Source organism: Thermobia domestica, chromosome 7 (assembly GCF_964235325.1).
Source record: "Thermobia domestica chromosome 7, izTheDome1.hap1.1, whole genome shotgun sequence".
Classification (NCBI taxonomy): domain Eukaryota; kingdom Metazoa; phylum Arthropoda; class Insecta; order Zygentoma; family Lepismatidae; genus Thermobia; species Thermobia domestica.
The window spans coordinates 284,587,703-284,612,925 of record NC_137460.1 but is presented as its reverse complement, the minus strand read 5'-3'; the positions used below and the strand labels follow the sequence as shown (position 1 = coordinate 284,612,925).

Here is a 25,223-nt window from a genome sequence, read left to right as displayed (position 1 = left end):
TATGAATTATTTTAAAAACAACGCTAACAAGCATGTGCTAGATGGCCGGTAAAAATAAGTTTGCTATGCAGATTAGGGCATTACGCAGAATGTGGGTAAACGAGGATAGCGCAAAATTCTGTATTTAGGATAACTTATATGTGTTATGTGTTGAATGTGTTTTTGTACGTTCCTAAGTATTTTATATGTAACATCCTGAAATGCTTTCTTTGCTTGTATATTTGTGTTGCCAAGTAAGAAAATATATTAGGGACGTAACTTCTTAATTAGATGGATTCCTTCATTCCCAAACATTTTTCTAGTTCCGTGTTAAGATCTGCCACATTTAATTTTGATACTTCATTTCACTTACAGTGGTTACTAGCTACCGTAACAAGGGGTTACTTTGCACATGGGGCATTACCTCCCACAAGATATGAAAAGAGTTTCACAATCCTCTGTCGGTAAAACCATGAACTGTAAACACAAAGTTTCAACTACCCTGTACGGTAGAACATGTATCTATTTTGGCGTTAATGTTGGGGAGTCAGCATCAGTTCTAATTACCGAAAGGGTTTGTTGCTGTACTGGTATGGAAAGCAGTCACTGTAAATACAGCCAAATTCTAAAAAAAAATCTGTCAATGTCAGTTTCGTAGAATACTAGTGTGCATAATGGGACTGTGATGTAATTGTTGTAATTGAAATGTGAAACGTTTCATAGGTGGGGTTATTTGCACAATATACAAAAAAGTATGTTGAATATACCTATCTGTGCAATGTTTTCCCTTCAGTATTTAAATATTTTACTTTCTACAGAAAACTGCATGCATTTTATTAATATTGATATTAGAATGATGGTACCGTATCAGTACTTAGTTCGAATTATCAATATTTGTAAAGAAAATTACGTATTCTCTGGTACCGACTCAGGAACCACACTCTAATAGTTTAGCATATGTCCCACAAAAGTGCCAACTCACGAACAGAAAAATTGATCCTCGTGAACTGATTTGACTTGGCTATTCCTTTTGTCCAAGGTTATTATTCGAACCGTAATCAGTGGAAGATTTACGGGGTTTGTAACTTTTAGGCTGAAGCCCACCCAAAATTGCATTTTTTTTTAAACGCATGTACTTAATTAGACTCAACCAGTGACTTTAATCGGTTCTGTCACTTCCTGGAACTGTTTCTGCGTGAGTCGCTTGTTGGAACTGTTCGTGCCTTATGTGACGTCCTTTTTGAAAAGTTGGTGGTAGTTCATATTTTTCTCACTAGGTGTCTACAGTCATATAGTAGTTTGTCACTGTGACGTCACATGCTCTGTCTGCTTGTATGTGTGGAATGGAGTGAGCGGGTAATTGAATTTTCGTTTCATGGCGACGATCGAGGTAGCAAGTGCGATTGAGAAACCGTAAAATGAATTTAGTACAAAGAATTGGTACTTGTCGTTTTTAAATAAGTTTGTATTAGATTCGGATAATAAATCTTATCACTTTGCAGCACAGTGTGGTTTAATTGAGTTAGAGAAAACATGTCATGGTTGTGGTCGAAGGCTGAAGATATTTCCGACGTATGGTTAAAGTGGGCGTTCACTGGTTAGTCTTGTTTGTAATAATAACAAGTGTACTCGCTTTAATAAATCGACGTCTGTGCGGAAAAGAACATTTTTCAGCAATGTGAACTTGCATATTGCGCGTGTTTTCTTGCTGTCTTATTGTTTCGTGAATCATCAATTATGAGTTCGTTATTCATGAGTGTTCTGGTTCCGGAAGCATTTAAGATTGATTCGTAAACTGCTCCGTTAACCGGATCAGATGAATCGGTTGCAGTTACTGTTTGACTGAAAATAAAGATTTGGCTAAATATATATTGTTAGTGATTCCTACGTGTATAAGCTGCAAGCCCACTCCCAAAGTCTAGTGATAAAAAAAAAAAAATTTCTGAATCAGGGCCCTGTCAAACTACTTTTATGGATACGCCACTGTTCATAATTTATTTTCTAACAAGAAATTCATTCCGTCGTCTACGTAAATAGGAAATTTACCTAAATTCGAAATAGGAGGCTCCAGTGGTAATAATTTCCAATCTAAGCGTTATTTGGGACCGGTGCAAAGTAACCGCGAGTAGAGACTAAAACGTCTTCTTCCAGTTTTACGTTTTTTATGATTTTAAAACGTTACACATTTCAATTTCAACGTTATACTATTGCCTCAAAGTCCCACTGTACATGGTAGTATTCTACGAAACTAATTTAGCTTTGACGCAAATTCTTATAGATGATATCTTTCAAATTTTATTAGCCTTTACCGTAACTGCTTACAATACCTCTACAAGAAGAGACTCTCCCGGTAGTTGGAACTGCAGTTAACCGCCAACATTATAGCCAAAATACAGTTACATGTTCTATCTTACGGTGGCAGTTCAAACTTCCTTTTTAGTGCTCGTGGTTTTCCGACAGGAAACTGTGAAACTTTTGAAATTTTGTGCAAAGTAACGCCCGATGTGCAAAGTAACCCCGTCTTATGGTACTTCAAAGTACTTTTATGCAATAGATCATAGCTTTGAATAAACAGTAGTTTTTATCTCATTATTTGGTTAACCTTAACTGGGGAAGAGGAAGTGCTAAGAAGATTTTATTAATTTACTCTTTGTCTCTCTCTGTCATCACGTTAGGAGTATAAAGCTCGATTCGTATACTAATTTATAACAGCAAGTTAATATACACTTATAACTAACATTATGAAGAAGGGTACTATAGATGCGAAAGACCCCAAAATATTAGCAAGAGTAAATATGAGATAATAATCGAATAGTGCCGCTATCAGTATCGAATCCATACTCTTCTGGGGCAGTAGGTGTTGCTCATTGGATTTTTTTTTTTTCTTTTGCTTAATTTTTATAATAATAATTTTATTATTATTATGATAAGGAGTTGCAAATGTACCGGGAATAGACATGGAAGTCGCAAGAATGTGTATTTTTATTTATTCTCAACAGCTTCTTATTTCAAAATTCTTTGTATATCCATTTTTTCCTGAAGCTAGTGCCATTTTGCCTGGCATCTGGTAAAATACAAGTTTGTACAGTATTATAACAAGAATTTTTACCTAATACTGCGCAAGAAATTCGTATTGTTTATCATTTGTTTAACATAGCATACAAAAGATATAACCGAAAAATATATATTAATAATCATAACCTATTGAGTAATCGGGGGCAATACATAATGATTCCAGTTATGTATAAAAATATAACAATCTTTAAAACATTCACCACTCGAAATAGAAAATGGCATCAATAATCACTACAGTTTGGAAACACGTCTCAAATAAATAATAAAAAGTAAGAAATATCTTGTGATTCATATCTAGGCCCATTCGTTCTGTAAGATCCTCGAAAATTTTAAGTCATTTAACTTGTCTTTTAAATGGTGTGATTTGAAATTATAACCCCTATGGTGGAAAGCTGATCGCACGCCATTAATACATGCAAATTCAAAACATGTTACAAATAAAACGATTGGGCATACTTCTATAGTTCTTACCTAGGATATTCTTATCCTTTCCTAGATTGTAGAAAATAATTAATTATTTGACTCATCGGATAGCGATAACGTGATCTGAAGTAAAACAATTTCACCTCAGTTTTTCAGAGCGCGTAAATGATAGGCAAAAATTTATAGCAGGTAAGGAATAGAAGAAATGGATAATTTTAGTTTCTGTTATCTACGGACATACTTGTATCTTTTGTATTGTATCATATAGCAACAAATGTGTTTCCCTCAGTTATTACGGATAAGACAATTTCAAATTATATCCTTTGAGTTGAAAAGCGGAAAAACTGTTATTACCAACCACAAGTTTGATAATATTTCAAGAATAAGCATTGGAAATATTTTCCTAACTTGTTTCGGATTTGTACCTTTTACTTACAACTATTCTCAAGCAACTTTACGGAGTAAATAATTTCTTTCTTTTCATTTTTAGTAGTTAAGTTTAACAAATTAGGAGTTTGTGCTTTCTACAATTTAGAAATGTGTAAGAATATCCCCAGCTGGAAACTACAAAGAAAGTTTCAATTCGTTCTATTTCAAGGGCTTTCCAATTCAAATTTTTGTTTGCGCTGCTCTGAGCGTATCGTAGAAATATATATTTGACATCTTGCTATTCCTTGTAGAAGAGAAAACTAACCCGGGAGTATTTTTTTTAATGAAGAAAAAAGTTTTAATGTCCGTACTGGCTAACAATGAAAGAAATTTTGATCGTAGCATTAAAATTGTTTCAAACTTGGTGATCAGAACGGCTCCTACTCTGCGGATTTTATAATTTGAGATCATTTCATTTCTTTTAGATGAGTGAAATGAATTGAAACCTTATTCCAGAATATAAATGAATGTAAGAATATCCCAGGTACAAACCATAAAAATGTTTCCCGGTCATTCTATTTGAAACACGTTTCGAACTTTAACAGCTATTGCCAGTTATTTTGCTTCTAACTGCAGAGATTGTAATTTGAGATCACGTCTTTCTTATTAGGTGAGCGAAATGAATTTTGTTACTCTGCTTTTAGATTTTAGACAGAAGTGAGAATGGCCATAGATACAAGTGCCGCAGGATTTTGTATTTTTTATTTAAGAAAAGCTTTGGAATAGAAGATTAAGAATAAATTTATCAATACAAAATAACTATGCAAAGTACCTTTTTTTTTTTACAAAATAGAGTCTTAATATCTTTAAAAAATTGTGCCCGACGTCGGTTTCTTCTTCTTGGGTTTCCTTTAACAGGGGATGGTCATTATAACTACAAATCGATTTCTAAGTAACGTTAGTTTCGATTTTTGTTATGGGGCAGTAGCATTTTGTCAGATAATTTTCTCGTTGTACCTTCGAAAACGGTATTTTATAAAGGATTTTCGTTCCTCTGTATATAACTTCTGTAGGCTGACATCATCATTATTATTCAAAATTCATTTCAGACCGATGTTAATTCAGATTTCATTGTGAGTTAATAATGATGTACTCATGAGATGTACTCATAAAATGCCAATGAAGCGCTATTTATTTGTTTATAAATTAGCCCTGTACAGTCCAGATTAAGAATATTATCTTAAATACCATATTATTAAGTACATCCCGCCTTTCGAACAACATTTCTTAGTAGCATAGAAAACTACGCCATCTAAGCTGCATTTCATTCTTGAATGCAGGTTTCCATTAGGAAAGTATGATAATGGCTATGAATTCAAGGTTTTATGAGAGAACGATATAAACTGCTTTAAGGAAAACTATTGTCCAGTTTTGTTATATTTCTTACACCGGTTAATATGTTCTATGATCCAATCGAAAGTGCAGGAACGTGAGAGTACAAAAAACCAAGACTGACGAGGAGGTTATGGAGCTAATGGTTTATAGTTGTGTATCAGTTTTTTGATATATTTTGGGTTTCCATATATTTTTTCTTTTGTTTAATTTGCACCTTTTCTCAATTTTAACTATTTTTTCGCACTTTTTTCGATTGAATTCTACCAAGATATGAGATTTGTATAATTTTGTCAGTACTTTTGTGTATTGATAGCTTTTCCCATACTTCATACTGCCTTTTTGGACAGGTCCATATTTTTGCACTTGAAGCTTCAAACGCTGAGCTATTCCATATAAAATCAGGAAGTTCACGAGTTAATCCTTAAAAATAAGTTAGATTTTATGTTTCAAATGAAATTGATGTTAGTTTGATTAGCACTTGCTGATTGCTCAAAGCCCATGAGATACAGGCTTGGGTATCGTTTTTAAACTTATGCATCACCCTTTACAAGAATTTCCATTATCAAATCTGGATTTCTTTAATTTGTACTATTGTTTTCTTTTAAGATTATAGCCTGCATTCTCCCTTTCTTTGTCGACTACTACAGTTTTATCTAGGGCACTTGCCTTTTGCCGTTTTCTTCTTTGTAATGTTCTATTTCAGTTGCCTCTCTTTTATGGGAGTTATAACTCAGTAGGTTACGATTATCCATTTTAAATGTTGCATCGTCTCGGAAGTTTAAACTCAATCCCTTTCTCCTTCGTTTCCTTCTATTCTTTAAAATAATTTCTGAATTTAAAAATTACTCTAGTAGGATATACCTTACAAAAATGGAAATCCTAAAAGAGCTGGGAGTGAATCAAAAAACTGCTTTCTGTTCTTTTTCTTCTCTAAAATATAATGTTACTATTTGGATGAATCCTTCGCGATTACTTCTCATTAGTATTGTCTTAAAATCGATACTATAAAGCGCGAGTAAAATTTAATTAAAACAAGAAGAAACTGCTGGCAATCAACAGGGGTATCATCTGAAAGTTTGTTGTTCTTGGCTTTCTTTTCAATTCTTCCGAATATCATTTTGTTATGGTTTGTTTCTCTTTTCCATATGGTCTATTGCTGTAGAACATCTGGAATTACAAAGATGTATTATAACGAACATTAACAAAAGGAAGTTATGATAGTTCACTTTGGATTCAGACAGCTTAATTACAATTGATGCACTGCTACACTATATATATATATATAATGTGCCAGTGCATCATATATATATATTTACTTCTATTACTTTGATCTGGTTACATGACAAGAAGCAAGGACATTTTTACCTTATATCAGAAATCTTTTCAATTCTGCATTATCGTGACAGAGTTTATTAATTAAGACATCTTTATTCACTTTATTTAGTATATCCTTTTATACTGTATTAACATAAACGACTCAATGTTGTCTTGCCCGAGGTTCGCCCATAATCTTTATTTAATAATGTTGAGTTTCAAAAACGCTCGTTTACAACTCTTTTACTTGTGTAAGAGGGATAGTAAGGAGGAACTTGTACATTTTAAAGACGTATGTATAACATAAGGCATACATGTGATATTCATGTATAATTTCGAACCCACACGTGAGGCAAGACTTGCAAGCTTACTTTGATTTCCATCATCCCTTGTTCAATATCGCATCACCATGCTTCCTCTTCATACTCACTAATTATATATTCAATATCATATTCAATCACAGCATCTTGCGATGACTTGGACTAAATATCTGCATAAAATTTTAGTTTTTCGATAGTTTTCCCTTTATCTATGCCACAAATTTTGTTCATTTCATTTTAGAGTAATTCATCTTTTAAATCAGAAATCCGCCTTGGATCGAACCACACCAAGTCGTGGAAAAGGTTTTCGTGTTTCGAAACCCGGTTACTGACACTTTGATTTTTTTAAGGACACCACTGAAATCACACAGTCTCAAACTTTTCTCTTCTGTATTCCCTCATTTCATAACATGCCAATTCAGATCATGCAACGATGATATATATTTGTGAATTACTTCCATTTTTCTTATAGCTATTTTGGGCAAAGGTGCTACTTAAAAGTGCACATCTGTTGTTAAGAACAAGAAGAATAAATATAATATTAATTTTAGATAGATAATCTGTAATTGTGGTTACAGTAATAACATAGATTTTTTTTCGGTTTGCTATGGCAACTGGTTATTATTAATGGAGATTACAGAATAGAAAGTAGTTGTGGTGAATGTGATGTGTCTAATTTGAAAGTTATGCAATCACTAGTTATTGCAAATGTAAGTATAAATTAAGGGTGCCTGATAGTGGTGACTTATCTTAGTAGTCGAACTGGGCTAATGTGATGAAAAATACGTTAAATTTAATTATAACGTTACAACCGAACGATTACATTCTATGGAAAGTAAAGTTTTACACTATCGCAGGGAAAGGTAGGCACAGTTTATATGATTTGATCATAGCAAAACGCATCCCCACTCCTGGTTTCCTCGGCACCTACCCCTTCCCAACTTCCCGCTACGCGCGACGCCCAATCTCTTACACTCCTTGTGGCTTACAACTACATTCTTGTTGCTATACCAGTGTTACCTTATTGTCAACACCTGGTGTGAGATGACCCATAAGGAAATTCTGCGTGGTCAACAACTCAGTTTCAGAAGTGGAGCGCACTATACAACAACGGATGCAACATACATATTTTCAATTTTGTATCCAAGCACTATGAGAATCGTCAAGGTAATTTAAATGAAATTTTTATTACTTGTTTATAGTAATGAAGAATTTGTTAAACAATTAATTTATATTTTAGCTGAGTGTGACGAGAAAAGTCACGAAATATCAAAACTGTATGCGATGTGGCAATAATATCATGATATGGCAGCACATAATTCGGGTACTACTTTCCTAGTGTAATCATTAGCAAAACAAACTCACACCTGTGGGACTATTTCCAAACAAGCAAGCGGAGTGAAATAAATAGTATATACCCAGTCAGGAATGTCCAGAGAGTAGTAATTGTATTGAAGCGCAGAACTCAACTTTAACAAACTTGAAACCAGAAACTTAATGAAACGACGTAATGATCTTACCTTTCTCCAGACGCTATTATGTTTTGACCTTGAATTTACGATAAAACCATTGCCTTCAGGAATCCTAGAAACACAGAAGTCTTGAGAGATAAGTTTGGTAAACACTCTTTACATTTTTTGTACGGTACAGCTTCTATACAGTATTCATACATTATACGGTACAGCTTCTACACAGTATTCATCTTAATTTATTCTTCCAAAACAAAACGCAGCGAAATGATAGCTATTCCATAATAATTTACTAGGTTTGGAAAGACACGTGCTCGAAAACAGGTACCGTAGTGAGTCATCAAAATTGCCAGAAGGCCATTTTGTAACTTTTACATTTGTAAAGAAAAGTTTAATCGAATATTTCTGATTCAAGCCTATACAGCAGTGATAACAATGCTACCAACTTAAATGTGCAAAATGTAGCTAGAGAACAAAATATTTAAACATGTACAAATTTTGCCCTGAAATCCAAATTGAAAAGTTGAATATAATACAATTCAAAGTTAGAGTAGTCACATAGATTGATTATTTTATCTCCTGGATTCAAACTTCAGAAAAAACGATCATATGGCTTTTCACTATATTTGACACAAAAGCCGTTGCTGGTAGGAAACGTAAACTGTTGGCCGGTATGTTAGTCCGACGGTGATTTCTTCCGGCGTTTGGTCTACCATGCAGTAACGTGTTTCATCATATTCGGTATTTAATCTTCTAGTATAAGAATTACGGGAACCATGACCTGTAAATATTTCCATCATTTCTTTCTTTAATTCATTTTTCCCTTTCCTAATTGTAATAGCCGGTATATTTTCTTCCAATTTGTTCTTTTATGGTTAATTTTTACCATGATATGCATTTCCTTTTGATGATTGCGTTTAGCTACATACTCGGAATTTTTCCAAATATTTCTTAAATGATCACTTATTTCTCTTTAATCCAATATTTTATTACTTGTCCTAGTCAGCTAACCACTAACATTTAAGGAGACTGGCGTTCTAAGAAATAGTAACTCCTTCCTCCAATTGAATTTTTTCAGTTTATGTCTGATAGCTGGACACCGAACATGGCAACACGTATGCCCCGAGATATGACTTGACAGTATATTTCTCTAATTGGAGCAAAAAAGAATGAACATTTCGCCATCACTTAGAGACGCACTAGATAGATTTGGTAAATTACATTCACGTTAAATTCTGAGATAAAAATTAATGCAAACAAAATGAATATAATAATATGCATCATGCTGAGACAGAGAAAGCATGGACAAGACAACGAAATTTTAGCTCTTAAGCTTAGAAAGTCTGCATTTCCCTCCTGTCCCATCTTTCTGTTTTTGGTTTTTCTTTTTCCTTTAAGGAATAGACCGCTTTTAGCTGCAATAGCGAACATAATTTACAATGCTCAATTCCCTAAAAAACAAACTGTAGTTCCAGGCTGCGAATCGAACGGAGTCTAAGTACGTGCACAATCTAAGGCGTATTTTCAAATCAGCCATAAAACTCCGCACTGCCATATAATTGCCCCCGGATCCTTTTCAATTTTTAATTTTGTTTTCGGCTTTTAAATGTTTATGAGTTAACACCTGGCTTCAAAAAAATATAAATAAATAAATAAAAAAAAAATAAAAATAAAAAAATAGATTTTTAGATCAACCTCAGGCAAAAGTTAATCCACAATCTTCAGAACTTACTGTTGCGTCTACATATATGTAGGATTAATCGAGGATTTCCATTCAGAAAAGCTAAAATATACAAGCTAGAAGCACTTTGAATGTTGTATTGGCGTACAACGTTGCGTATATCATGGACCGAAAGAAAAAGAAATGAACAAGGACTAACGGACGCTAATGAAGGACCACAGATCATGAAAATAATAGGAAAAAAAAGAAACGATGCTTTGCCATCTTATTCGGCACTCCAATTGGATCACCATGCTGATAGCGGGAAATGCAATAGGAATACCAGGAAAAAGAAGATCAACGATACAATATATAGACAGTTACGAAGAAGAGACGTTATCAAGTTTTAAAACTGATCTCCCAATGTAGAGAAGAGTTTCCAAATTTCCATATTGGCCACCTACCTATGGTTGGGGTGAATAGGAAGGAATCGAGGATTTAAAGAGTGATTTCCCAAATTTACTATATTCACACTAGTTCTTTAAGGATGATTAGAAAGTTGATTTCATAAATCAGCGAAGCCAGTTCTACCTCGTGCAGGAGGTGTACCCACCAATAATCCGTGCGGGAATGACATTTCTTAGCATTGTTATGTAATGTTCGGGCAGCTTAACTAAAACATCGAAAATAATATTTGCACGCTCTTGCATGAATACGTCGAAACTAGATGGTGTTATTTTTTGAAATAACCCACGATTAAGTATCGGCTGGTACGAGCTATATATCCTCAAAACATATGATTTTGTTAATAATAATTTGTTTTCTGCATTTCTTGTAGATATCTTAAATTTTATTGGCCAGAGGTTAGTGGAGGCTAGTGATATTTTTACACTATTTCTTTCTTTTGACTGCGTGGGTTTCTGTGGCCATGAAATCTTGTTTTTGTCGTTGTTAGAGTCTTGTAAATATAATCGTAACCTTCACATTAATTTTCGCTTTTTACCCAAAAGATTTTACATCCCTCTCTCTCTCTCTGTCACTTGTTTATTGCCTTTGTCCCAGCTTTGCTACGGGAAATCACGATTTCTTCCGTACCTACATTTTGTCATAAACCGAAGCTGGGGAGAACGGTAGACAAAACATAGATACCGTAAAGGTGGAAATGTGAGGAAATGATCAGTTTAAAATCAAATATTAAGAAACGTTATCAAATATTAAATTATCTTGCGGTGCAAATCAAAAAACCTGGTTAAGCTGTACAGAAAATGTGATAATACTGAATATATTTCATAAAAATGAAAAGAAAATCAAAATATTACAAATGAACAAGTAACTTTTACTGAATATATTTTCGGCCGTTTTAACTTCTTTTATTTCCCCATTTATCTTATTTTATTTTATTTTAATACTGTACTGTGTGGCACAATTGATAAATTTAAGATTTCACTTACAATAATCTTAGGCCGGTCAACTTCTTTAGGGGCGTTGCAGTTATAAAGATCTCAAGCGTTTCACGTCGGATAATCCCAAGGGTCCGCTGGAGTCCTCTGCTGATAGTAATAATCGATCGTCCAAGCCGGCACAATTATTCCTTCCTCTTCAATGATTTGGAGCCAGAGTTTGTCACACAAAACTGAGATTACAAACGAATGTTAGGATGCTAACACATATGTACTTGTCAATTCACCACTGATTTCTGGACAATATTAGAAAAAATTATTTTACCCGAAGGCGTATCGAAATATAGTACAATCACTGATGATAAACTGAAAAAAAATGGCTTTCATGTATGCAAACGGCGATTTAGTTTGCGAAGCTCAATCCATACAATTGGAGCACTCATAAGAGTATAACGTGTGTTTACTTTAGAACATTGCACCCCACTTGCCTATGTAGGTGCCCTTCCGAATGACGCCCAGGCGTTCGTGCAAAGCACTGAAGGTTCTTTAGCAAATCAAAGCTTGTATATTGTCAGCCGGGAAAATCCCGATTTTCACCCGTAGCATCGGGACCGGAATTATCGTCCAGTTATCTTTTAGTTATAACAATGTGTAAGTGGAGGATGATTGTCCCGAAAGTCAGATATAAAGAAATAGTCACCAGAAATGCAGGACACACGTGATCAAGGTTCCTGCTTCTTGACCGTATATGGCCGTAAGACTGGAACTAGGCTTACTACCACAAATGTACAAAATACCAAACTACTGGAGAAAGATTCAAGATTCCTTCTCCATATACGAGCCTTGCTTACTAAAGTTTAAAATTAAAATTGTCCTATTTCTTTAAAATTCCAAAAAGTGAGCCTGAGGTCGGTAATATCCTATTGTTCCCGAACAAGGGAGAGAAGAAATTGATTCAATTGTGAAGAGAATCGTGGGCGTCAGAGGGTTAGTGGTTTTGGTTAAGTATCACTGAAAAAAAACTACATTGTGGATCATCTTGTATATACGTTCAATTCACTAGAAGTTCACCATGGAGTTAAGTTGATTTTGAGTTTAACGTCCCGTTCAGCAGCGAGGCTATATGAGACGTGGACGTACTGATTAACGTGGAATCCGAACCACATGAGCTCCCGTCGGGATTCGAACCCGGGTCTCCCACGCCAAAGGCGCGTACGCTAACGGCTTAGCCACGAAGGGGCTCAAGTTCACCATGGAAATCGGTATATTTGGACTTCACTGTACATAATAAATCACTTTCCACTTGTTAACTATAAGGTTATTCAACCTCTATGAAAATAAGCCACCTGTATTAAAGCCATCTGTTATATTTATAATACCTCATTTAAGCCACCATTAATAAAAATGTTCATATTTTTCATTCATTTAAATTTGCAGTTTATAAGTCCTTTTCTTTCATTCACTTATTTATTTATTTATTTTTCAACTATGTGTTTCTCACAATGAATAGATGTTTCAATTGATTTTCCAATCATTTTCACTGACATATAACATGTTTGAAATCATAGTAAACAGTTGAAACTAAATGAATATACAGGTAGTCATTAACCTAAAAATACTTAATTACTGAACAGTAATAGAAAATGTGTATTTGGCATCACGTTAAAATACGCATACACTATAACAGTAAATTCATGTAAGGATGCCGCTCTACAACAGCCTTTCGGCATCTTGAAAATAGCCCTAAATCATTTATAATGCTCAATTGCCGTTTACTTGAACTGAAACATACACAGATCTAAAATACTTTATATGCAATCATTTTGTTCGCTTGTTGAACATTATCAATTTTCACGTGCCTAGTTGGCTCATGCCTTACTCCCTCAACATGAACAATGGGACCTATCCATCCATGTTTTTTTACCCATTTTGAGAGAGCATCAAAAAAACGCCGAAAATTTCCCTAACATGCACCCTACAAATGTTAAAAAATTCTGACACGCCCCTAATAATCGTAAAATTATGGTTCAGAATAGAGTAGCCTTTTAGATGGTATCACTCGCATGTCCCTCGGATATCCCTAAGACGGGAAAAATTGAGGAAAATTGGGATTATTGCTGAAAAAATCCCTTTTTTCCGGTTTGGAGCCCTGTGACACGGCCCTGGGTAAACATAGAGATCCAGAAATTACTTTCAAAAATACTACGTAGTGTAGTAATTGCTTGTGCCAAATACCAATCTCGTATCTTCAACACTAAGGACGGGAAAAATATTTTCCTCTTCTGGGAATATTCCCAGAATGTCCCAGAATACCCTATATAAATTTCAAAAATTTCTTGACACGTCCCTAATTATCGTAGGATCACGATTTATACACCATTTTCCTCAGAATAGAGCAGGGTTCCAGATTGTATTACCCTCATGTCCCTCGGACGTCTCTAAGGAGAGAAAAAATGAGTAAATAGGAATTTTTGCTGAAAAATCCCTTTTTCCCGTTTTGGGACCCTCTGGTGCGGCCCTGGGTAAACATAGAGATCTGGAAATTGCTTTCAAATATACTACGTAGTGTACTAATTACTTGTGCTAAACACCAATTTCCTATCTTCAATACTAAGGACGCGACGGGAAAAAATATTTCCCGCTTCTGCGAATATTTCCGAAATTTCCCAAGGATACTATACAAACTTCAGAAATTTCCTGACACGTCCCTAATTATCGTAAGATTATGATTCATACGTCGTTCTCTTCAGAATCGAGTAGGCTCTCAGAAAGTACTACTGAAATGTCCCTACCATGTAGCCGAGCGGAGCAAGAATCACAAAAGTGGGATTTCAGGTCAAAAATATCCCTTTTTTTACCCTTTTGTCCCTCTGAACCCCCTTTCTATGTTGAGGAAGAGATCCGAAAAAAATCTCATAAAAACTAATTGGTCCACTGATTGTTTAGGAAAAATGTTAGGATTCTAGGATTAAAGAGAAGCTCACCAAAAAATGTTGAAATTAGACGTCAGTAAAAAAAAAAAAAAAAGGGAATTTTGTAAAATTACGTCATACCCCCCTATGTTCTGACGCTCGGAAACGTGTAGATCCTTCCAAGGCTTTCTTGAATGTCTCCTCTCTTGGAAAATTAAAAAAAAACCGGAAATAAATAGCATTCTTAGATCTCTTTTAATCGAATCTTTAAGACACTACAATATCGGTCGAAAACGACCGAAAAAACTTGAAAGGGTTAAAATTTCCAATGCTGTCCTTCTTCTGCTTTCCACATTCACCTTTCATGTCCAAAAGCTGTGAGATCACAAAATATGACATCTAAGTAAACGTACCTGATTGTAGAGCGATATTGATGGTTCCTTGGACTGGCGCGTCAGTGGCGGTGGGCTCACATTTAAATCTTAAAAGTAGCCTTTGAAATTCGAGGGAATAATCAAATAAATAAACAATAATCATTTTTTCCATTCTCTAAAAGCTTAAAAATTCTAATTCGGTATTTGGGGCCGCGGTGGCTCAGTGGTAGAGCGTTCACCTCTGGTGCTTAGGTCCCGGGTTCGATCCCAGCCCCCGCCAAGTGAACTTTGTGGTGGACAAACACCGTGTGCGTGGGTTTTCTCTGGGTTCTCCTGTTTCCTCCTACTTTCTTCATTCCACCATTTCATTCATTATTCATCATCACCGTCTCCTTTAGCCTAACCGGCATAAGCGTGGGACGTAAAACTTAAAGATTTCATTTCATTTTTTCAAATTCGGTATTTCTGATTTCTCGTCTCCTCCGGGGCTTAGTCCGAGTTCAGGTGAAGTTCACGCTATTATGCGCTAAGATTTTAATTTTCCATCTGTGCTGGTTACGCTTGTAAGCTGTAATTTAGCACGTTTCCGTGTACTTTTCCAGTTAGCTTCTTTAATTTAAGGAACCTTTCTTCTCCTTACAGCGCATTTAGTAAATTTCCACGTAATGACACGCCTTCGTTTACGACGATTGGATTTACGCTGCATTGCGATACCTGTCAAATTTCTTTTTATGTTTGCGCTTCCTATTACTGTATTTGCCATGTAGTTTACTATACAATGTTGGTACGTGTTTTCGCTTAAGCTTTTTAGTACTCTTCGTAGTCGATGTATACTTTTTCCGCATGTTTGACTCGAAATAAGCTAGCCTACAGCTCGACTTTAATTTGCATGTAGTTCGTCTTCGACCGAGTTTAGTTCGTTCCGAATTATGCTTACCAAAGCACTTTTCTTTTATTCTCAACTTATCTCCTACGGCACGCCTAATGCGTGGTTGTGCGCTCTGAGAGTACGCTGTACGTGGAGGTCGACGAACATTGTTATCATCACGAGCAATCAACTGTTCTGCATGCTGAGTAGCCCTACACTTAAATTTTCGCTCTTTACAATTTCGCAATAGTGGAGTACTAGCTTGAAAGTTCACACATTTCGGCTACTGAAAAGTAACAAATGTTGTATCTGAGGTACTGGTATTATGATCACGTCTGCTCATTTTAATTCTGCTGATTATGCTTCTCGAAATCGAGTTTACGTTAACTAATGTATTACGAAAACTCAACTGGGTATCATTGGCTATCTTATTTTTCTTTTTAACCTTGGTGTTACATTTCGGCTCTATAATGTAAATATACTTTCGAATGCGTGTGCTTTAGTGGATGTGTTACTTCTACGCTTGTTTAGGGTGAACATTTCCGACCGATTGATTATGTACGAGACGTTCACTACGTAAAACACAATTCCCTTGGCGGGTTTACACTCTCAACTGTGAATTTGAAGTCGTTTCCTTCTACAATACTCAAAGCTGATAAAGGCGGAATGGATTTGCAGCAATAAAAAGCAACTCACGTTAGATATACACGGTTACAAAGACAAATTTGAATTTGTTAAGTCGCGTAAAATCATTTGCCTGCTACACAAACCCGTCAACACTGTAACATCGTTATCATACAAAACCAACAATCAACTCTCAAGCCTTCCCTGGCTTCTTCGAGAGGGCGAATACGCGCAACCTCAACGCTACCGCTTACCATGTGTGAAACATCGGCATCCCTTGCCGGCAAAACAATTAGATTAGAAACATAATTGTCTACAGATACACGTAAGGATTCTTCCTTTTTAGCTATCTCTACACTGCATATTTCCTTTTCCTGACTGTAATCGACTTTCTGGTTTATTTGGCACATATCTTCCAGAACGTGGGCCGGCTCAAATTCAAGAGTATTTACGGTTTCTTTTACGCCTTGCACTTCCTTGCACTGTTGTATTTTGTTGGCTTGCCTACACTCAACCTGTGCCGTTCGCATGTATTCATAGGACCCAGTGAGACCTTTCTTTCATTCCACTACACTATTTTTAAACGGGGCAGTTACTGAATCAACATGATTGGCCGCGTTAACTAATTCAGAGCGTACCTCAGTTAAGGAGTTATTGGCTACTTTGATATTATTACGTAAACTGCCAGCTTTGGCATTCAATTCACTCTTTCCTACGCTCCCAAATCGCTTCTGTTACAGACTGCTGGATATAACCTACTAATTCATCTATTTTTTGTCCTATACGTCCAATATTCATTTTCATTTTCTGAGCAATGGTTTCTAATTGTTTCTCTAATTCCTCTCTCAACATTGCTTGAAAGAGTTCTAAAACACTAGCCTCCATTTTGATATGAATAACAAGCAACTAATTCCAAGTACAAAAATATAAATGTCTGAGTTTAATACGAAAATAAAAAATATGCACTTAAAACATGAAACAAACAACTTTGATATTACGACCATTAACAACCAATCCATCTTTTCACAACTCAGGTTTCACTTTGCGAAGTGCTTCAATATAAAATTAACCCAGATATAAACTAGTACCATATACAAAACATTTTCTCTTATTCATAAATGCGTATGAAGGTGCATAGTGTAAAACATGTATTTGTGTGTGTATTCTCAATCAGCTGTTTGCTATCCACTCACATCTACATAGCATTAAAAATCAACAAGGAAAATTTTTATAAGCTACATTAATCTCTCTCTCGCTCTCAAAGTCAAAACCTATATACTTAACTTACATGAAAAATGTACATTACTTATTTTTTGTGTTTATTTATCCGTGTTCTTTATTTTTAATTAATTGTGTTCGCGCATGAGCTGATGGTAATTGGCTGTCGACACTAGGCTAATCAGATTCAAAACTCAACACGTTATCTGTATAACTAATTGTATTGTAAAAGCAGTTGTAGGAAGATTACTATAATTTAATCCGGAAAACGGTCGCCATGTGGTTGAAGTCGTGTTTTTTGGTAGTTGATAGAATCTTGTAAGTATAATCGTAACCTTCAAATTGATTTTCGTCTTTTTCCCAAAATTTTACATATCTCTCTCTCTCTGCCACTTGTTTATTGCGTTTATCCCAGCCTTGCTACGGCAAATCACGATTTCTTCCATACCTACGTTTTGTCATAAACCGAAGCTGGGGAGAACGGTAGACAAAACATAGATACCGTAAAAACGGAAAAGTGAGCAAATGATCAAATTAAGATATATTAACAAACTAAAATTATCTTGCGGTGCAAATCACAAAACCTGGTTAAACTGTACAGAAAATGTAATAATACTGAATGTAATTCATACAAATTAAAGGAACATCAAAAGATTACAAATGAACAAGCAGCCTTCACTGTATATGTTTAGGGCCGTTTTGACTTCTTTTATTTCCCTCTTTATCTGACTTTATTTTCTTTTAATGCATGTGGCTATGTGGCACAATTGATAAATTAAGATTTCACTTACTCACAATAATCTTCGACCGGTCAACTCCTTCAGGTGCGTTGCAGTTATAAGGATCTCAGGCGTTCCACGTCGGATAATTCCAAGGGTCTGTTGGAGTCATCTGCTGATAGTAATAAGCGATCGTCCAAGTCGGCACAATTATTCCTTCCTCTTCAATGATTTGGAGCCAGAGTTCGTCACACAAATCTGAGATTACAAACGAATGTTAGGATGCTAACACATATGTACTAGTCACTTGATTGCTGATTTCTGGACAATATTAGAAAAAAATTATTTTACACGGAGGCGTATGGAAATATAATACAATCACTGATGAAAAACTAAAAAAAATGGTTCTCATGTATGCAAACGGCGATTTAGTTTGCGAAGCTCAATCTGTACAATTGGAGCACTCATAAGATTATAACGTGTGTTTACTTTAGAACAATGCACTCCACTCGCCTTCGTGGGTGCCTTTTCCGAGTAACAACCAGGCGTTCGTGAAAAGCACTGAAGGTTCTTTAGCAAATCAGCCGGGAAAATCCCGATTTTCACCCGTAGCATCGGGACCAGAATTATCGTTATATCTTTTAGTTATAACAGTGCGTAAGTGGAGGATGATTGTCCCGAAAGTCAGATTAAAGAATCAGTCACCAGAAATGTAGGACTCAGGTGATCAGGGTTCCTGTTTGTTGACCATATATAGCCGTAAGACCGGAGCTATGCTTACTACCACAAATGTACAAAATACCAAACTACTGGAGAAAGATTCAAGATTGTTTCTTCATATAAGAGGCTTATTTAATAAAGTTTAAAATTAAAATTGTCCTATTTCCTTTAAACTCCAAAAAGACGAGCGTCAGGTCGGTGATAACCGAAACGTTCTCTTTAAGGGGTTATGCTGTGTATAGTACTTAATTTTTGCACGAAACAATTTACATCTTGATTTAATTTCGCATTTTTTGACAGTAAATAAAACGGACAAACCAATACTTCCAAGGTTGATTCGGTGGTTAGATGGTTAGCGCGTTGATGTCTGAAATACATTTTTCATTCTAATGTATTACACACAGCATGACAGCAGTTTTACCATTTTTCATTCTAAATATGTTTCTATATGCTCACATATATCATTAATATTTCTTTTCTTGCATTTCACGTATGTTACCTTAGGTCATGTGTTAATGGATTAGGGTAGTTTAAACCGGGTTTCGTTATATATACATACAGTTTCCTATCTTTTCTTCAAAATGTATTTCTGTATGTTCACAATTGTTAATAATTATTTATATGTTTCAATTTTAGTGTTCATAGGTTAGCGGTGATTAGGTAAGGATATCTTTTCAGAAAATATAGAACGATGCCAAAGCACATTTTTTTTTACACCAATGCGTTATTTTTCCTTTATTCCGAATGTTACTGCTAGTGTGTGCTATGCAGCTGAACCTTCCACTCACTTCACTGTTAGTGCCGGTGGCATCAGTTTTAAGGACGTACACGTATTGTCAAATAGTTCTTTTTCTTCAAAAATGACGTATGGATTATTATTCTGATAAAATATAAAAAGTATCTGTGTTAAACTTGTATTGGTTTTATTTGGACTAGCACACATTTTTACATTATCTTTTATTCCAAAACTGGTGTCGAGTCTAGCGTTATATCACGACTATTTTTTAATTATATGGTAATAGGTTCGTTCTTCCTTAACTATCTATTCAAACCTGAATTTGTTCTTTTGACCATTTAAAATTTCAACGTTTATCGCTGTACAGCGAATATTGTAATATAGCGAGGAGTATTTGTTTGCAAACGATTCAGCGTCTTAACACAATTTCATACTATCCAATGTACCTTACCAAAAACGAATATGGTTCAAATTTGCTGTTGCTTCTAATTTCAAAAGTAATTTTTGTGTAGAATAAACGGTAAATGCTTTCATGGAGGTGTTTCTTATAAATATTTCAGCGTCCCTCGAATAAATTCAATTTCCTCGGTTAACCGTATACTCAAACCGAAATTTCTTCAGACTAGCCATTAGTTTCAGACTTAGCTAATGAAACCGTAGAAAGGAACGGTAAACGATAACGAGAAATGATTCTTCCAAATGATCCTGTGTCTATACACAACACATAATGAGTGGGTAGACGCTCTGCCAAAATGGGCTCTTTTCCAAATTCTGTATTGCCAGTTTCAGTACCGGTTTCATCGTTCATTGCTGTAGTACGAAGACGGTAACAGGAAAAGAGAAGCGATTTGCTGCAAAGAATTCTGCATCTCAAAACAACATATCACTACTATCCTGGATATTACTAGTACTACTGGTAACAAAATTGATCTCCGTTGAAAGAACACTGTAACACCTATCAGGAAGCGACTTTTTGCACAGGATGAAGTATGGCAAGCATAGGTTCCATCTTCTGTGTTGAAATCTTAATCAAATCAAACTAGGTTATACTAGCCACTTCCAATTTGAACTTTTATTACCAGAGTACGGAAACATAGCAAGGGAAACATAGCAAAAAACAATTGGGCTTCGGAAATAAATTGACTACAACACTCTACCAAGAGAAGAAGTGGCTCAAATTCAATATTAATTTAGGTTTCAATAATTATTTCTATATGACAATCGCGGTAAGACATAGAGCTGCGTTTCTACAATCAGCTGAGCGTTCTAAGATAAGGTTCCACATTTTCCACTAAACCCTATTCAAAGCGGGGCGATTTAAATTAACAATTTGTGGTGTTAATATTTGTTATCGTAGGATGGAAACCGTAACAGACATTGAGGGTCTGTAGTAGACATATCATAACCAACAGTACGTTACGAAATCGGAAGTTATTGAAATTTTCTAAACTGGTAATTACAATACTGATTTCTGTAGAGTAAGGACGATTACACATATCAACATACGGTTTCGTACAATCGATTCAGATTCTCAAGAATAGGTCCATCTCCTCCGTCCACCCTCTATTGAAACCGTGAGCGTTTGAAATTAGCCATTTCGGTTTTCAGCATTTAAACCCTATAGAACTGAGAAAGTAACAGACAGCGAAGTGCGGCTTTCTGGAATAGTTTCAATTCTTAAATTGGACATATCGTGATTACCACAGAGCTCTTCCAAAAAAGACCGGTTTGAAATTTACTGTTACATCCGATTCGATGTAGTTTTCAAGTTCCTTTCCATAGAACAAGCAGATAACCAGAATTAGTTTTCTGCAAGCGATTGAGCGTCTGAATATAATACATAATGACTATTCACGACACTGTCAAATCCAGAAGTACTTCAAATTTACTACTACATCCAATTTCAATACTTATTTTCTTAGAGGTAGAATGCTAAAATCTATCACGTTGCGGTTCGCTGTAATCGATTCTGTATTCAAATAGTATGTTTATTTTTTGCGTTGAAATTCTATTCAGACTGGACATGTTTAAAATTATCCGTCTCCGGTTTCAACATTTATCGCTACAAAACGAAAATGGTAATAGGTATGTAGCAGCTGTTGTTTGGTAAGTGATTAGTAATCCAGCTATTTAATTTTCATAGAGAAAAACTGTATAAGATGTCGAGCAGCTCTTCTGCGATCGGATCAGCGTCCCAACGATACCTTCTATCTTCTTCCTTAACTTTATATTCAAATAGATTTGCTTCTAATTAACGATTTTTTCAACATTTATCTCTATAGAAGTGAAAGAGTAACGGATAACTAGTAATAGATTTTTGAGATAGATCCAGCGTCCAAGGAACAGATTCCTTCTTTGATCTTCTTACTATATGGGAACAAAATGTTTCAGATGTACTACCTCAAGTTTGAGTATTGAATTCCCATATTTTGGAAGTCTTAGATTCACACTGTGAAACGATATTCTTTGTTTAACTTGCATATTGTATAACATGTTTAATACACTCCACCAGGTTGAAACTTTTAGTCACGCATAAAGAACGTGTAGCTATGTAACAGATATTTTGCAGAAGTTATGTGAATGGTTAATAAAAAATGTGCCGCCTTCACACTTTCTTTTTCACTGCCATAAATTTTAACCTTTATCCTGACCTGAAATATTATTTTAGTACTAGGCAATGCTGTTATTTTGTTCGTTTTCCAGCCAATGATGTATGTCCTAACCACAACAAGATTTTACGATTCCGGCATTTACGTTTGTTATTTCACCCATTCCGCTAACACAGTATCAACTGTTCATAAACGCAAATATTTTAGGAATTTTGTAACTTTTTGAACTTGATCATTATAGTTGTCTTAGTGTAAAAATATTTCTGAGAGATTTTTAAACACTTCTTTATTCCCTTTTTCCATTTTTATGCAATATTATCCCGCTCCTTTCCCACTACTAACTAGTATATAAATAAAAGCTCAAGATATTAGCTCTCTGGTAAAACCCAGGACTTACAAAAAAACTTTAAGTTCATGACTTTGATTCCCGTTTAAGTCATTTTTTTTTTTGCATATAATGATATATACGTTAGTGCATAAAAAATTATGTAAGTAAAGTTTCGTCCGGTTCAGCAGACTTCAGTTGATATGTGTGTCCCCAAAGTTTACTAGTTTGTAAAAGTCTAATGGTTAATATCAGTAACATCACTTTGCAGGAGAAATTTGCTTTGGAAGTATAATAATTATTGTAATTGCTGGCTGTTGCTTTAATCACTGGAATAAATTTAGTTGTTAGAATAGACGTATCACGAAGCTACAGTTTTACTTGCAATCGATTAGGAAGGAGAAAATATCTGTTGACCGGCCTTACAAAACCTCATCTGAACTCTGAACAATTCTACAGAAAGACCAGATTGAGAAAAGGATGATCATCTCTTTTATCTCAAAAAATTGAAAGAAAGCATAGTGGTTTCCATAATCTAGTTTGATCTACTAATCCTCATAAACATGATTTAATTTTTTTTAACTATTAGCTTTCGGAAAAATTAACCTGCACAATTGTGCATGTTCAACCTGTTTTGTATATATTGGTGATTCTATCTACCTGCACAATTTTATAAGTCAGGGCTGAAAGGGTTAAAAATGCATATTAACAATCAGGAAAAAGACGTTAAATTTTGAATAACTTACTTAGCGTGAGATGAACGAAAGAAAGTTTCCGTGCTATATATATATGTAGTTAAATTTACTGTAGGAAGACATCACATATTTTTACACAAATAATGAAATTGATATGTCTAGAATAGGCGGGTCACGTCACTTGCGTCAGTAATATGCTGGTGCACTGTAAAACTTTTGTGAAAGGTTGGTGTGTCAAAAGCGATAAGATAATATTATAAAATACGATACTCTAAGAATGGGCTCTAATAATCCAAGTTGCCATGGTTTAGTGTAGGATGATATCCAGTTGAGAAGTTAAATTTATGAGGTGTGGGACTTCGGGTTTGGTTAATCACTGGGTGAATGAGTTTCGTATATTCTTGAATGTATACTTAAGTTTAAAGTGAAGTATATATTTTACTTTTTAAGCTTTTAATATTTACTGCTAAAATTACACAGTGAAAACTACAATGAAAACTTGAAATGAAGGTCACGTTTGTTGCAATTAATTGACTCTTTCGGCCTTCATTCACAATTTCGCGAACGTATGCTCAGTATGTTGTACTTCCTTGTAACCAGCGAAACAAACATCTGATCACGACGGTGCTACCTCTGCAAAAGAATGTGCAGAAAACCAAAGCTTAACTTCAAGACGCATTTGCGCGAAGAAAATACACTTTGTCTGAAATAGTATAAATAAAATGTATACTTTCTTCGAAATGCGATGGTAAAATCTGGAAAAAAGATTTTATTGAAAATTTATTTCAAATGTTAATTATTATTATTATTTTGTAGTTTTGTCGTTGTAAGTGTTTATAAGTGTCCGGTGTTCATTACAACATTAAACATATAGTATTACGTGATTTTATTCCTCCAAGTTTGTGTTTAAAGATGGTATATTATGTATGACGCCATTAAAGGTACATGGATATACTTAGTGAAGAGTGTCCGTACGTATTCTTCCGTGAGTATTGTATTGTAGTAACGCGGGAATGAAACAGGTAATATTAATGTGAATTACGGAGGAAGAAATAGTGATTTTTCGATATTTTTTCCCAAGAAGTACGTAGATATACTTCTCCATATAAGTAGATTGTTTCATATAAGTAAAGAAGCACGTCCGTAAAGGATAAAGGCGTTGATTGAAAGAGAAATGATGAAAATACTTTGTTTCCCAGTAAATAATTTTTTAAGTCGTATACTACAAGCCTTTTTCTGTTTTTGACGTAGCACTTGTTAAAACAGTTAAGAAGTCTATAAGTTGATTTGAAGTTTACAGCTTAATTTCACAATATACCCTTGAAAACGTAATTTTTCTATAATTCTTTTTATGCTAGCAAAACTGTGATCACTTGAGTGCATCAGGCAATGCGTGACGAAGTTCTGTACATTGCATATTAATTTTATATCATATGGTAAATTTATGTATTATGAAATCTGCGGAAATTGCCCGTTTTCATCTCGTAAGTAATAGATCACTTGCTCACTGGTATAGCGTAAAAACACCTCCTAAGCATAATCCACTCACAACTTTTAGCGTAAAACTTAAATATGTTCTTTTACTCGTAGGATCTTCATTCTAGTAACAGTAACGTAAGAAAAGATAAATTTTTTGTAAATGAATTACATGTCTGGCTAACTGCAGACATGTAAAATATAATATCAATTGATTCAGCCATTTCTGTAACTAATACCAGATTAGATTGATGTCAAATCTTTGTACTGAGGTATAGTATGCAGATTGTTCGTCTTTTCTCTCTTGAATGTTTATTTCCGAAAACTCTGCTGCACGCAATACTTTTTTAAAAGGAAAAAAGCTAGTGTGCCAGCTGTCCTTTCTCTAACAAGAGACCACTCAGATTATAATATTCGACGTACAATTTTAATCCTCTTCCCGTCTTTATGATACCCATTTGAATGAACGTAACGTAATAAAATGCCACTTAAATGAGCACGCTCAGCATATTAAATTATACATTTCAAACAGTTCAGCTCCCT

At 34.9% G+C, this 25,223-nt stretch overlaps 1 protein-coding gene across 1 annotated transcript in view; it reads left to right on the top strand.

The window, feature by feature from the left end:
- Positions 1-25,223, top strand: part of LOC145690988 (uncharacterized) — a 34,589-nt gene that overhangs the window by 1,374 nt on the left and 7,992 nt on the right. The window lies entirely within an intron of this gene.